The sequence below is a fragment of the Peromyscus maniculatus genome, chromosome 12 (genome assembly GCF_049852395.1).
Source record: "Peromyscus maniculatus bairdii isolate BWxNUB_F1_BW_parent chromosome 12, HU_Pman_BW_mat_3.1, whole genome shotgun sequence".
Classification (NCBI taxonomy): domain Eukaryota; kingdom Metazoa; phylum Chordata; class Mammalia; order Rodentia; family Cricetidae; genus Peromyscus; species Peromyscus maniculatus.
In genome coordinates, this window is record NC_134863.1 from 44,310,405 (window position 1) to 44,324,661 (window position 14,257).

Here is a 14,257-nt window from a genome sequence, read left to right on the forward strand (position 1 = left end):
TCATGGAGTTCTATATTAGGTAGAATAATAAATAATGACTTTTTCACCCTATACCTTAGCAAATTTTCAATACTGAAGAACTTTAACCTATTTATAATTAAAGCATTTCTTTCCCTCTGACTCTTTATTTCCTCTTCATTTTTACTCATGTCTGTTTTCTATAATGTCTCTAGTCATTATTCATATTTTCTCCCTTCTTTTATATATTTTGAAAATAGGAAGCTCAAGACTAATCAAATAAATCACAGCCAACATCTTGTCCATTCTAGAAATTGTAGATAACAATTTTTAAAGATTTCTATGGAAATAAGGGAAAGTAAACAATTTTTTTTTCTTAAGCTTTCAAAGTATTGGCTCTGAAAAAAATTATTCATGCTAAAATCCCAAACAATAATTATAGCTAGGTTAAATTCTTGTTATAATAGATGATAATACAATATGGCTAACATTATTTAAGATGAAAAATTTAACATAGAAAATGGCAAATCATATTTTAAACTTTAAATTATGTTTATAATAAAATGATGAATCTTTGAAATTTTAAAGGAGTTGATGATTTGGAATTAAATATTTAATTATATGAATTTTATTCTGAAAACATATGAACCATGAATTTGAAAGAGTAGGAATAAACAAAAATTGATTTAAGAATTTCTAAAGTTGTATCAGTCAGTTTAGGTACTGACTTTATTGATTAGAATAATTCAAATATAAATTTCTTTACTAAATAGATTTGTAACTTCTATGTTAGTTAACTTTAGTATAAGTGTTAAGTTTAGTTAACTGATTAATTATATTTGTATATAATTTGTGATAGAAATATTGAATTGCTGAAATGAGTTTGTATACAGTTGAACATGCTTGGCAATCAAGGGCTATAAAAATGATTTTGGAAAATGTTAGCCATACTGAAGGTTCTGCCATTTAAATTTTTTTTTTAAATATTATGGAGAATGATCAGGGGGAATAAAGCTGAGAAACAGAGATGTCTTGGTATCCTTTTTTTCTGTACCAGAATGAAACCACAGCTGTTTACTTCATGTATAAATTATAAATGATGGAATGATAGAAAATTATTTTGATATGGTAACTGCAGAAGCACATAACTATAAAAGGTAATACATATGACATGTCAGTTTAATGACAAAATGATATGTTAATTAAGTTTGTAAATCCAAATATATTTTCTACACTAATTATTTATAATGTGATTGAGAAAAAGATGCTTAAAGAGCCATATAAAAGTGTACCTTTACTACTTATCTATTTATTTGCATGTATATAATACATAGAGATTACGTTATTTTAAAATTATACAGATATTTTGATGGGGATTGCATTGAATCTGTAGATTGCTTTTGGTAAGATTGCCATTTTTACTGTTAACCCTACCTATCCATGAGCATGGGAGATCTTTCCATTTTCTGATATCTTCTTCAATTTCTTTTTTCAGGGACTTAAAGTTCTTGTCATATAGGTCCTTCACTTGCTTGGTTAGTGTTACCCCAAGGTATTTTATGTTATTTGTGGCTATTGTAAAGGGTGATGTATCTCTAATTGCCTTCTCAGCTTCTTTGTCCATTGTATATAGGAGGGCTACTGATTTTTTTGAGTTAATCTTGTATCCTGCTATGTTGCTGAAGGTGTTTATAAGCTTTATCAGTTCCTGGGTGGAATCTTTGGGGTCACTCAAGTATACTATCATGTCATCTGCAAATAGGGAAAGCTTGACTTCTTCCTTTCCAATTTGTATCCCCTTAATCTTCTTATGTTGTCTTATTGCTCTGGCTAGAACTTCAAGTACTATATTGAATAAGTATGGGGAGAGTGGACAGCCTTGCCTCGTTCCTGATTTTAGTAGAATTGCTTTGAGTTTCTCTCCATTTAATTTGATGTTGGTTGTTGGCTTGCTGTAAATTGTCTTTATTATGTTTAGGTGTGTTCCCTGTATTCCTGATCGCTCCAAGACTTTTATCATGAAGGGGTGTTGGATTTTGTCAAATGCCTTTTCTGCATCTAGTGAGATGATCATGTGGTTTTTTTCTTTGAGTTTTTTTTTTTATGTGGTGTATTACATTGATGGACTTTCATATGTTGAACCACCCTTGCATCCCTGGGATGAAGCCTACTTGATCATGGTGGATAATTTTTCTGATGTGTTCTTGGAGTCTGTTTGCCAGTATTTTATTGAGTATTTTTGCATCGATGTTCATGAGGGAGATCGGTCTGTAGTTCTCTTTCTTTGTTGTATCCTTGTTTGGTTTGGGAATCAGGGTTATTGTAGCCTCATAGAAGGAGTTAGGTAATGTCCCTTCTGTTTTGATTATGTGGAACAATTTAGAGAGTATTGGTATTAACTCTTCTTTGAAGATCTGGTAGAATTCTGTGATGAAACCATCTGGTCCTGGGCTTTTTTTTTTTTTTTTTTTTTTTGGTTGGGAGACTTTTAATGACTGTTTCTATTTCCTTAGGGGTTATTGGACTATTTAAATAGTTCATCTGGTCTGGATTTAACTTAGGTATGTGGTACCTATCCAGAAAATTGTCCATTTCTTTTAGGTTTTCCAGTTTTGTGGAGTAGAGGTTTTTGAAATATGACCTTATAATTCTCTGGATTTCCTCAATGTTTGTTGTTATATCCCCCTTTTCATTTCTGATTTTGTTTATTTGGATTCTCTCTATCTGTCTTTTGGTTAGTTTGGATAAGGGCTTGTCTATCTTGTTGATTTTCTCAAAGAACCAACTCTTTGTTTCATTAATTTTTTGTATTACTCTCTTAGTTTCTTTTTTTTTTTTTTTTTTTTTTTTTTTTTTTTTGGTTTTTCGAGACAGGGTTTCTCTGTGTAGCTTTGCGCCTTTCCTGGAACTCACTTGGTAGCCCAGGCTGGCCTCGAACTCACAAAGATCCGCCTGCCTCTGCCTCCCGAGTGCTGGGATTAAAGGCGTGCGCCACCACCGCCCAGCAACTCTCTTAGTTTCTATTTTATTAATTTCACCTCTCACTTTGATAATTTCCTGGCGTCTGTTCTTCCTGGGAGACTTTTCCTTCTTGTTCTAGAGCTTTCAGGTGTGCAATGGAAACATCCAGGAATCTATGAGGGTTACTCCTAGCTAAGACTCCTAGCAATGGGAGATACAAGAGAACCTGAATCGGCCATCTGCTGTAACCAGGCAAGTCTTCCAGTGGAGGGATTGAGAACCCAAGCCAGCCACATAAATTTCGACTTACAATTTGTCATGCCTACAAGATATGCTGGGGTAAAGGTGGAGCAGAAACTATGGGAGTAGCCAACCAATGACAGACCCAGCTTGAGACACATACTATGAGAAGGAGCCCAGTCCTGATACTGCCTGGAGTATACTGATACTGGACCAAGGACCAGGACCCAGATGCTGGACAGGCCAGAGACCTAGGATAAAACGAAATATAACTGGTAATAATAATAATAATAATAATAATAATAATAATAATAATGGAAAAAAAGAAAAGAAAGGGAAAAATCATTGAAATTATTCCTAATGATATTCTACTATTTTGCTACACTCATAGATTATTTTCTAGCCCAATTGTCATCGGAGAGGCTTCCCCTAGCAACTGATAGAAACAGATACCAAGACTCACAGCCAAACATTAGGCTGAGCTTGGGGAATCTGTAGGAGAGAGGGAGGAAGGATTATGGGAGCCAGAGGGACCAAGGACACCACAAGAAAACCCACAAAATCAACTAACCCGGGCTCCTAATGGGATCACAGAAACTGAACTGACAGCCAGAGAGCTTGCATGGGACTGACCTAAACCATCTGCACACATGTGACAGTTGTATAGCTTGGTCTTCTTGTGGAACTCCTCACAGTGGGAGCAGGGGCTGTCTCTTATTCTCTTACCTTCCCTGAGGGCTTTTTCCTACTACTAGGCTGCCTTGTCCACCCTTAATAGGAGAGGAGGTGCCTAGTCTCACTGCAACTTGATGTGCCGTGGCTGGCTGATATCCATGAGAGGCTTGGCCTTGAATGGGTGCGGTGAAGGATTCGGGGGTTGGGACTTAAAGAAGAGCAGGGAGTGGAAAATGTGATTGGGCTGGGAAATAATTAATTAATTAAAAAAGAATGATTTTTCTATATGAATACATAGATGACATACAAAATAGGAAACAATTCAATTTAGGTTTTCCTTCTGTGAAGTAAGCACATTATTTTTTTACATAAGCCTTCAAATTTCTTAGCAAAAATTTATATTTACTATTTGAATTTAAGTCTCAACAATCATTTTGATAGTATTATTTATTTTTTAAAAAAATTTCTTACACTGAGAGAAAAATCTCATTACATTCAGTCATGAATGAAAATATTAGTTTTGAAAAAAATCAGTTTTACTGATAATTCAGCTTTTGAATATTAACAGTAACTATTTCCTATTTTCAAAAAGATGATTTATTTTCAACAACTTTCAGATTTCCCTATTCTTGACTTCCTTTTAATAATTGCAGAGTTCATTAATAATTACATCATGAAATAACATTATTTATTTTTAAATTATGTTCACTTGCCTAGAATACTCATCACTTATTCTCAGAATTTGATCTATAAATTTGTAAGAGAAGAAAGAAGAAAATTGGCAAAGTTTGTTTTAGGGATTTTCTGACTGCAACTAAATAACAGCTAATATAGACACTATGTTTCTATCAAAGTTAGCATTAAAGCATAACTTTGTCAAATTTACAAAGAATATCAGCTTTCCTAGAGTAACATATGTTCTATACAGTATTCTAAAGGCTATGTATGTCTAGGGCTCAAATCACTATTTGCAAACACAATTCTAAATGTTACAACGCCATTCTGGATCAAAATTAAAAGGAAATACTACACACAAACACACACTCATAGAGAGAGGCACAGGCCAACACAGATGCATACACACCCACATATATACACACATACACACATGCACAAATACAAATATATGAACAGACAGGCACACACACACACACACACACACACACACACACACACCTGTAGAAACACCAATTCTGCTATTTATGATCTTGAATAATACTATGCTAAATAAAGCAAGCTAGACAAGGAAAAAAACAACTACTACCTGATCTTACTCATACAACAAAATCAAACAAACTCAAATTCATAAAAGGGAATAGAAGAGTCATAACAAAAGGGTAGGGTAAATAGACTGTGCTAACTGTTCAAAGTTGTATTTCTAATATACTGCTGTATGATTCTCCTTATTGTCTTGCACGGTTGACTTTTGGTAAAAGACTAGATTTTAGATAATCTCAACACATACTAACATGTATGAAAATGAGGCAATTATATAAAATTGGTGATGGTATGTTAAACCTAGGTTTTGGAAATCACGTCTTGAAATATTGATATGTTAAAGAATTTGATGGTTAATATTGTCAGCTCCATAAGCTCTGGAATGACATAGTGCAAAGTCTCCAGGTACATGTGTGTTTGGTTTAATTTAATTAAGTTAGCCTCTGGGAATGTCTTTGAGGGACTATCTTAATTAGAGTGACTGGAAACACCCACCCACTCACCATTCTCTGAGCCTGGGTCCTTGATTGTAGAATTGCATTAAAAAGGAAAAGTAAACTCAACAAGAGCATCCATCTGTCTTTTAACTCTAACCAGAGACATAACATGATCTTGTCCTTGACACCATGATGGGCTGCACCCTACAAATGCAAGCCCAATTAAACCCTTCCCAACTTGAGGTATTTTGTCAAATCAATAAGAAATGGAATTAAACCAGGCATAACGGTGTATACATTGGAAGGACAGAGGTTTTATTTTTCAGTTTTCCAATCAATTACACCATTAAAATGGAGGAAAAAGAGAAAGAGAGAGGGGGAGAAAGAGAGAACAGAAGGAGGAGGAGGGGGAGAGAGAGGGAGAGATGGAGGGAGGGACAGAACAGAGAGTCATAGTGACTTGATTTAATTTTCAGAATTTAACTGGTCGATCAGAAAGTGTCTGTACTAATCACTATCTGCTCACTCTGTTTTCACTCTGGAGACGGGGATTGTCTTCACTGTTTATTAAATGCTGTTATCATTGTACTTGCAATGTACTTAATTACGAGAATCAGACAACAGGAAAAGTTTACACTGGGCAGTGTGTTGATATTGCTTACACAATACATAAATACTGGTTACCCTTGGCCTGCTACCCTTGACTCTTTTTGGTACATACCTTAATATAAAGAGACTATTAGTAGCTACTGCTTGTTCATACTCACATTAAGGAGGAAGCATGATGTCCTGTGATGGAGTCCTGCCTATGCATAATCATTTACTGAACTCTTCTCTCCTCAAATATATTAAACCATTGTTAAATGTTGAATGATATAATGGTCAGATGTGTGTGTGTGTGTGTGTGTGTGTGTGAAGCTTATATTTTTGTTTATACTTTCAAACTAAACCAACTCCTGGCAGGAATCCATGGAACATGTGAAGGTAAGTCAATGTGGACTTTTCACCTATTTGTTGTAAATGATCAGACAATTCAGTTACTTGTGATATTAAAAAAAATTAACCTTTATAAACTTCTTGTGTTGAGATGAACCCCTGCTCATACAGTCACTAAGGACTTAAAGGTCAGAGCTGCTGTTTTTATTTGGCTCCCAGAAGCTGAACCATTTCACTCATTTCTTCTGTAGGTTTAGCTGTTGTAATTATGTGTTCCTGCTGAGTAAAGGCCAGGGTAGAACTTTCAATAGATTAGGTTTCCATCACCACAGGTAGAGCTCTCTAGGTGAAGTAGTTGTTTTCCATTAGATTTTATATTTATTGATGGTTTGATTGCATATTTTCCTGGGAGATCATAGCATATATGCATTTACTAATAACTGTTTTTCACTCTTTGGTTATTGTTGCCATTAATGCATAATGTGGTGTTATTATATAAATGAAAATATCTGCGTTATGATTTAACATTGCAAGACACACTGAAGCTGAATTACCTGATTTGTCTTTCAGAAATTTTTTTTCAAGAGAAGCATTTGGTCTAGAAAACATTAAGTTATAGAAAGCTTTCCCAATACGAGGTTGCATGTAACTAAAGACAAGCCAGATACAAGGATTCTATGCAACAAGAAATAAAAAAGGAAATGCAGAGAAATTTTATTTAAAACAAAGCTAGAACCAAATATCTTTAAGTATAGACTCATAATAAACTGTAATTATTTGCAAGGAAACTATTCAGGTCCATCAAGTCTTCGTCTTTCATATAAAAGAAAAAAATCACTGAGATCTAGTGAAAAAATAAATAAATAAAATGTAATTATTTAAAACAAGAGGAACATTTACTGTGATTTCCAGAGTTAAAGGGAGTTTAATAGGCTTTCTCATTCTCAGATATAGTCTAAAAAAAGAGAAAACTCTTTTGACTGTGTGGAAGTCTTGTTCATTCTGTTATTTCTCTGTTCACTAGAACTTTGTTCTCTTTTTTTGATTCCATATTTTTTCTTAGACAATTTCACACCTGTACATAGCACATAGTGACCACTCAAATTTCAACCCTGGATTCCCAGCGCACGTCCTTCCTTTTCTACAAATTTCACTTACCTTAATGCCTTTGTGTGTGTAACTGAGTTTAACCATATCAGCCTGTGTGGAGAGTCCCATGATTTTCATCATATTTTGGTGATTGCTTAATAGTATTATTGATCATATATGCAAAGCAGGCAATTAATTAATTTAAAAATAATGAAAGAAACTGAAAGAAATTAAAAAGCTTGGTTTCAAGATATGTACCGACCTCTGGAAAAGTTATTTTGTTGTGAAAGAAAAGTTTTGTTTAACCAGACGGGGGGGGAAATAGTGGAAGAATATAAAGAGCAGCTAAAGGGGCTGGACTGGTGTCTCAGTGGTTATGAACACTAGGACTCAGGTGGGACTCCCAGCACTTACATGGAGGTCCACAACCTTTTCCTACTCCAGTTTGAGGGAATCAAGTGCTCTATCCTGACCTCATAGGCATCGGGCATAGATATTCATGCAAATAAAATATGCACACACATGATACAATGAATTTTTTTAAAGGAAGAGCAGAAGATTTTTGTCTGTGTCTGGATTCCCAGGTTGCCCCCTCTTAAACTGAGTTTTGACAGCCCGCAGGATAGTGCAACTTTCTGTGTTTCATGACTTCATGCCTTTCAATTCTGTCACTCTCTATCACACTAAGTGTCATAAGTCATGGGTACTGAACTTGGGAAAGTGGATTATTGCATGGGTGGCTATAGAATGGAAAGAAGGAGAGTCAACAAATGTATGTGTGTGTGTGTGTGTGTGTGTGCGTGCGTGTGTGTGTGTGTGTGGTGTTCACATAAATGAAGTACCCAAGCATTGTTTAAGAATAAAAGTTCTAGTTTCAAAAATGTTCTTAAAATGCTTTTGGCATGTCTCAGCATAAAGCGTTTGACTCGTTGCCAGCAGGAGTCACACATATTAACCTTTAGTTTAGCTGTGATCAAGTAAACAAACATGTCAGGGAATACAGTGCTCTCATGGTTTGCCTCCTTTCTGTTTTGTGCAGAAAAATAATGAAGAGAAAATCGCAATGTGGAAATGTTAATGAATAAAACCATCAGAGAATAAGGAAGTCATCTGGCAAAAGCTACAGCTGAATGCTAATGAAACTGCATAAGGAGAAATACAAGACCAATTTTATCACACTACATTAATGTTAACAGGGGCCTGTTAGAAGTAAATTATTTTAAAATCATATTGTCATTTATACTGGCCACTTTTACAACCTCTCCTTCCGTTTGGTATAGATAAATCTTTTAAAACTCAGTGAAATGGCTTTTTGTGTGGTAGCAGTTGTAGGTTTTCTTCTGTATTTAGCTTTTAAATAAAAGAATCTGGATTATTTATATTGTACTGACATCTGGTGGACCTTGGCCTTGATACAACCAAAAAATAATAATAATAATACAAATCATGGAATCAACCATCAAGGTCAATTGAACAAATTCATGGAAGGATTCACATCTCACACCAAATCAAACAAAAATGAGAACATTATTTTAAATTCCATCATCTCACATCATTTCAAGGAGAATCAACTCTTAGCTACACAATGCAGCTGTTTTAATTCCTTTCACTCAAATAGTTGCCCCCACCATTGTGAAAACCCAGCATTGTAATGCTTAGGAAATTATTAAAAGGGAATCCTCCCATCTTGATATTCCTCTAATATTAGGTATTTTTTTTATGAAGGACTTACTTCTTTTCTGGACAGACAGGAAATAAAATTATATCTATAACACACACAGACACACACACACACACACACACACACGTTCGTTCCTGTCAAACGATATATACCTTTTTTTCTTGCAAAACTACTAAACTACTTGAAAGAGATTCAAATATGTGGAAACTAAAGGAATCTCAGACATTTATAAATAATTAGATTGTTCTTGGTCCAGTCAATTTGCTCTCACCATCTATATTTAATTAGCCAAAAACTATATGAAATGATACCTAAAAACAATTTTTATCTTACTTTAATTTACTAAGATTTCAGAGATCTACATTTTATACATATTAGAAATGGGAAGAGTCCACATTAGAGAAACGAATCTTCAAAACTTCCATATGTAAGAGAGCATCTTTTAATCCTTTATGCTGCTGAATTCCAGTACCTTTTTTTTTCTATCTGTAAATTGAAGGGAAAAGAACAGTGCCTCCATAGAGAAATAAGTAATAAAATTATGAACATGATACAAACTTTTATCAAATATACTATTTTTCATTACAATTAAGCTAAGACCACATTATGGAGATGGTGCACAAGAAACATGTCTGTGTTTTTCTTCTAGTCAGCTCAACTGGATATCTCCCTCTACTGAGTCCAATGTGGCTAATGCCTTCACTCTTCACTAAACCCTCAATGCATGAAGGTTCTTAGGACAAGAGTGCAAGTGTCATTAATCCCATGCCAGACTGTGCATCACTGAATTAAGATATGGAATAGCACATTCATTGGACTGGGGAAAATGTTTAGTATGAGTGTGTAACAGTGTTTTTACACAGCTTGAGGTTTTGAGTTCAGATATCCGATGCCAAACTTAAATCCAATTATCATCTTACGTATCTGTGACCTCATTGTTGACAGGACAGAAACAGGAAGAGCATTCACGTCTCCTGGCCAGTCACACCAGCCTAAGTAGCTATCCTAGATACAGTAGGAGAAACTCTGTTTCTAACATATGGTAGAGTGCTTTAGGATAAGACACCTTGGATAAACCTCTGACTTTCAAAGGTGAGGACATGCACAACTTCACACATACATGCATACATATACATATTACAGCACACACACAAACACACATACACACTGGCGTATTTATCATGAACTGAAATAACCTTTGTTATTTGTATGTACACATAATTTTTTAATATCAAAGTTTCTAAATAAGTTTGAAAATTTCATTTTTTTTTTTTTGGTTTTTCAAGACAGGGTTTCTCTGTGTAGCTTTGCACCTTTTCCTGGAACTCACTTGGTAATCCAGGCTGGCCTCTAACTCACAGAGATCCACCTGGCTCTGCCTCCCGAGTGCTGGGATTAAAGGCATGCGCCACCACCACCCGGCGAAAACTTCATTTCTATTTGGGGTTATTATAATGAATCTATAAAAGCAAATGTATTGATGTAACCAACCGTCTTATTAAATAAGAAACACAGAAACAATGTAAAAGAGAAAGCCGAGAGGTCAGAGCTAAAATCTCACCCTTCCTCCTGCTGTCCCAGCCTCGCGAAAGAGACCTACTTCCTGTCTGTTCGTTTTTTTTTAGTATGTTGTTCTGCCTTCTCATTGGTTGTAAACCCAAACACATGACTGCCTCGTCACTGTCTGAATGTACAGCCCCCTAGGTCTTAAAGGCATATGTCTCCAATGCTGGCTATATCCCTGAACACACAGATATCTATGGGATTAAAGGCATGTGCCACCACCGCCACACTCTTGCTATGGTTCTAATAGCTCTGACACTCGGACAACTTTATTTATTAACATACAATCAAAATAATATTTCAGTACAATTAGATTACCACCACATTTCCCCTTTTCTATTTTAATAAAAAGAAAAAAAAGCAAAAGGTTATAACTAACAAAAGAAAAACTATATACAAAAGTACAATAACTATATACAATATATACAAGTAATAAATACCTAAACAGGTATTTGACAAATCAGAGAAAATAATTCCATTATCTATCCTATTTTGGTAATTCCAAGATGTATCTAATGTACTTTCTATCCTAATTAATTTTCAACTATAACTAACTAATCTTCAACCATAACTAACTAATCTTCAACTCCCTCAGAGACCCAAGAAGGGAATAATATTAGCTAACAAAAATAAAAACAGGAAGTGCATGCAAGCAACTTCCAAAAAATTTGTGAGTTGACAGAAACAGCCAGCTGCCTGGGCAGTCACCTGAGGTTTCTCCGAAGTGTTGGGGCATCATCTTCAGCCTATAGGCTTAGTGTATCTGACAGACTCATTTGTGATGTAGGATGTACACAAGGTCAACAGTTCAACCTCACATTGGGTGAGAGCAGTCCACGTACCAGAAACACCTGAATTCCACTAGTGTCCTGTCATGATTCAGGATTTTAAATTCTGGAAATTGTTGACAGTTTTTTAATTCAGCTGTCCATTCTTCTTGGCTGTGTATATATGGCTTCATCTCAGCATCCCCTTCTTCTCCACATCCCTCTATTAAACGCCAGTCTACTTTTGAGAGGCATGAGCTTTCAGCTGCTGTTCCATTGTACAACAGATTCCATCGGCCCTCTGCCTGTTAAGCTGCCTTCGAAGAAAAGGGCACTGTACCTTTTCCGGATGCGAAGGCCACTTCAGGGATGGGGCCATATTGTCCTGGCCTCAGAAGATGCCTTTTGATAAAGCCATAACCACACTTTTTTTGGCAAGAATCAGTAGTCCCTTGTTTCGTGATCTGTCTGTCCATTTTGTCCTGTTGATTCGAGGATACTTTGTTGTCCAGTGGCTAACTTTTGCCAAAATGAAAGTTGACTCCATATGCAGTTTCTTCAATGCCCATATTTTCTCTAAAGTAGATTGGTACTGCCAGGAGCCGACATGTCTCAAAAAAGAAAAATTTTCTAAGTTATTAAAACATTTTAAATGCCATATTCTGTAGATCTCTGAAGGGTTTGAAGATGACCTGTCTAAAACATCTCTGCTCAATTTTTAAAACATATCTAATATGACTACAAGTTTTATGATAATGTCTAACTACTAGCTTTCATTTCTTTATATCCTAATAGTTGATAATAATAACATTCAAGGATCAGAAATTTGCATTACATTGTTAAATGAATGGTATAAATACAATTAGAAATATACATATAGCATTTTCTAACAATATCAGTTTCAAATTTGTATACAATATAAAACAATCCAATCCAATGTAAAGTATTTAAAATTAGTAATTGTCTTTTTCTTTTCTTTCTTTCTTTTTCTTTTTTTTTTTAAACAAGAACCTTAAATCTAATCTCCTTTGCTTAGCCTTTTTCCTAACCCTTGACAATAACTTGTAACCAACCCCCCTAAACACTGAAAATTATCCCAGACCCAAAACCCATTAAAAAGACCAAAAAACCACCCACCCCACACCACCTCTTTGGGAATGTGGGTGTCGTATTCTTAAAATTCCTTCCTGCTGGGTATGGGCGAAGTTTTCTTTATCCTGAAAGAAAAATTTTAGGTTAATTGTCAAATTCTAGGAGAGGTAACTATATCCTTCATTATCCAGTCTGTGTATAATGCCAAAGTTCAGGGTTTATCTCAAGTCCTTATTCAAGTAGTCTTTGAGACTGGATCATCTCAGCTAGTCATCTCAAAATTGCTCTGAGCACCTTGTAGTTCAAAGCTGATCTGTGGATGATGTTTGTCAGCTTAATGATATTATTATTGTCCACGTGGAATTGTTGTTGTTGTGGGGCCCCATCTTCTTTCTGGAGACTTCAGTTGATGTTAGGCCTGGCCGTGATTTCCTGCAGAAAACATCATAAGAGACCCGAACACAAAAACATATATATGCAGCTAGCCTTTTTTCTAGAATTAGTTAGTACTCTATGTGACCATTCATATCTTAACAAAGTTTAAAATGTATATATATATTAATCTTGTAAATTTTGATATAAAATTTATACTTTAAGAAAAGTTTAAAGAATCAGAATAGAATCAAAAGAGTTGAGATTAGTAATAGAATAGTCCCTTAATTAATTTTGCTTTTGTCCTGTACCATAGCATAAGATGGCTCTTTTATTCTGGCATGATACAGGGAGTTTGCATTTTCCTTTTAACAACATGCTTGAGTTTAAAGAAGGAGAGAGCCATTCTCCAACTCCAAAGTCAGCTTTAAATTTTAATTGAACTGGGACTATTAGAAGACCAATAGTGTTAAATCTTTAGAGAAAAGCAGAAACAAACATTTAGGAAGACATAAAAATTTTTTAGATAATATATACCCATACACCGTTTCACTCTGTTTCTTGGAATAGATGATTTGTCCCTTTTCTTCAGTTGTCTCATTTGTCCAGTGTTCTTCAAATTCCTTAATCTTCATTCTCCTAAAAGACAAAAACAAAAACCTTTCCCCAAGACTAATTTTGGGGATGTTCCTTTTTGGCAAGTTATTATCTGATTAAATGAAAAGGCATGTGTTACTGGTACAAGTTAGTTTAAATTGGATGTTCATGCTGGTTGATGAACTATCACCTCCTCAATTAAGAGGTCTCTCTTGTTCAAATCAAACCTTTATCAATTTTGATGGTACCCACAGCTTATCTTCTCCTGTAGAAACAAAAGCAAAACCTCGTCCCCAACGTAATACATACCCTGGTTTCCATTCTGAGGTCAGCACATCCTTAAAGTATATAGGCTGATTTAATTCTGTAGTTTTTTCTATTATCCAATGTCTCTCTGCAGCTGTTGTTCCTTTCTCATTGGCATTCAGAAAATTCAAAGTTAGAAGAGCATTATGCAGTCTATTTCTGGGGTTTTTTGTTACCCATTTCTGTTTATTTAGCATATCCTTTAGAGTTCTGTTTGATCTTTCTATAAATGCTTGACCTGTAGGATTATGTGGTATGCCTGTAATATACTTTATATTGTAATAAGCAAAAAACTGTTTCATTTTAACAGAGACATATGATGGAGCATTGTCAGTTTTGATTTGTGCAGGTATACCCATGATGGC

At 35.0% G+C, this 14,257-nt stretch overlaps 1 long non-coding RNA gene across 1 annotated transcript in view; it reads left to right on the plus strand.

The window, feature by feature from the left end:
* LOC143268008 (uncharacterized) overlaps positions 1–8,785 on the plus strand; it is a 130,582-nt gene extending 121,797 nt beyond the window's left edge. The window contains exon 3 of the long non-coding RNA XR_013043594.1: positions 8,554–8,785. This is a non-coding gene — a long non-coding RNA (uncharacterized LOC143268008). The remainder of the gene's footprint in view (positions 1–8,553) is intronic.
* Positions 8,786–14,257: the final 5,472 nt, after the last annotated feature.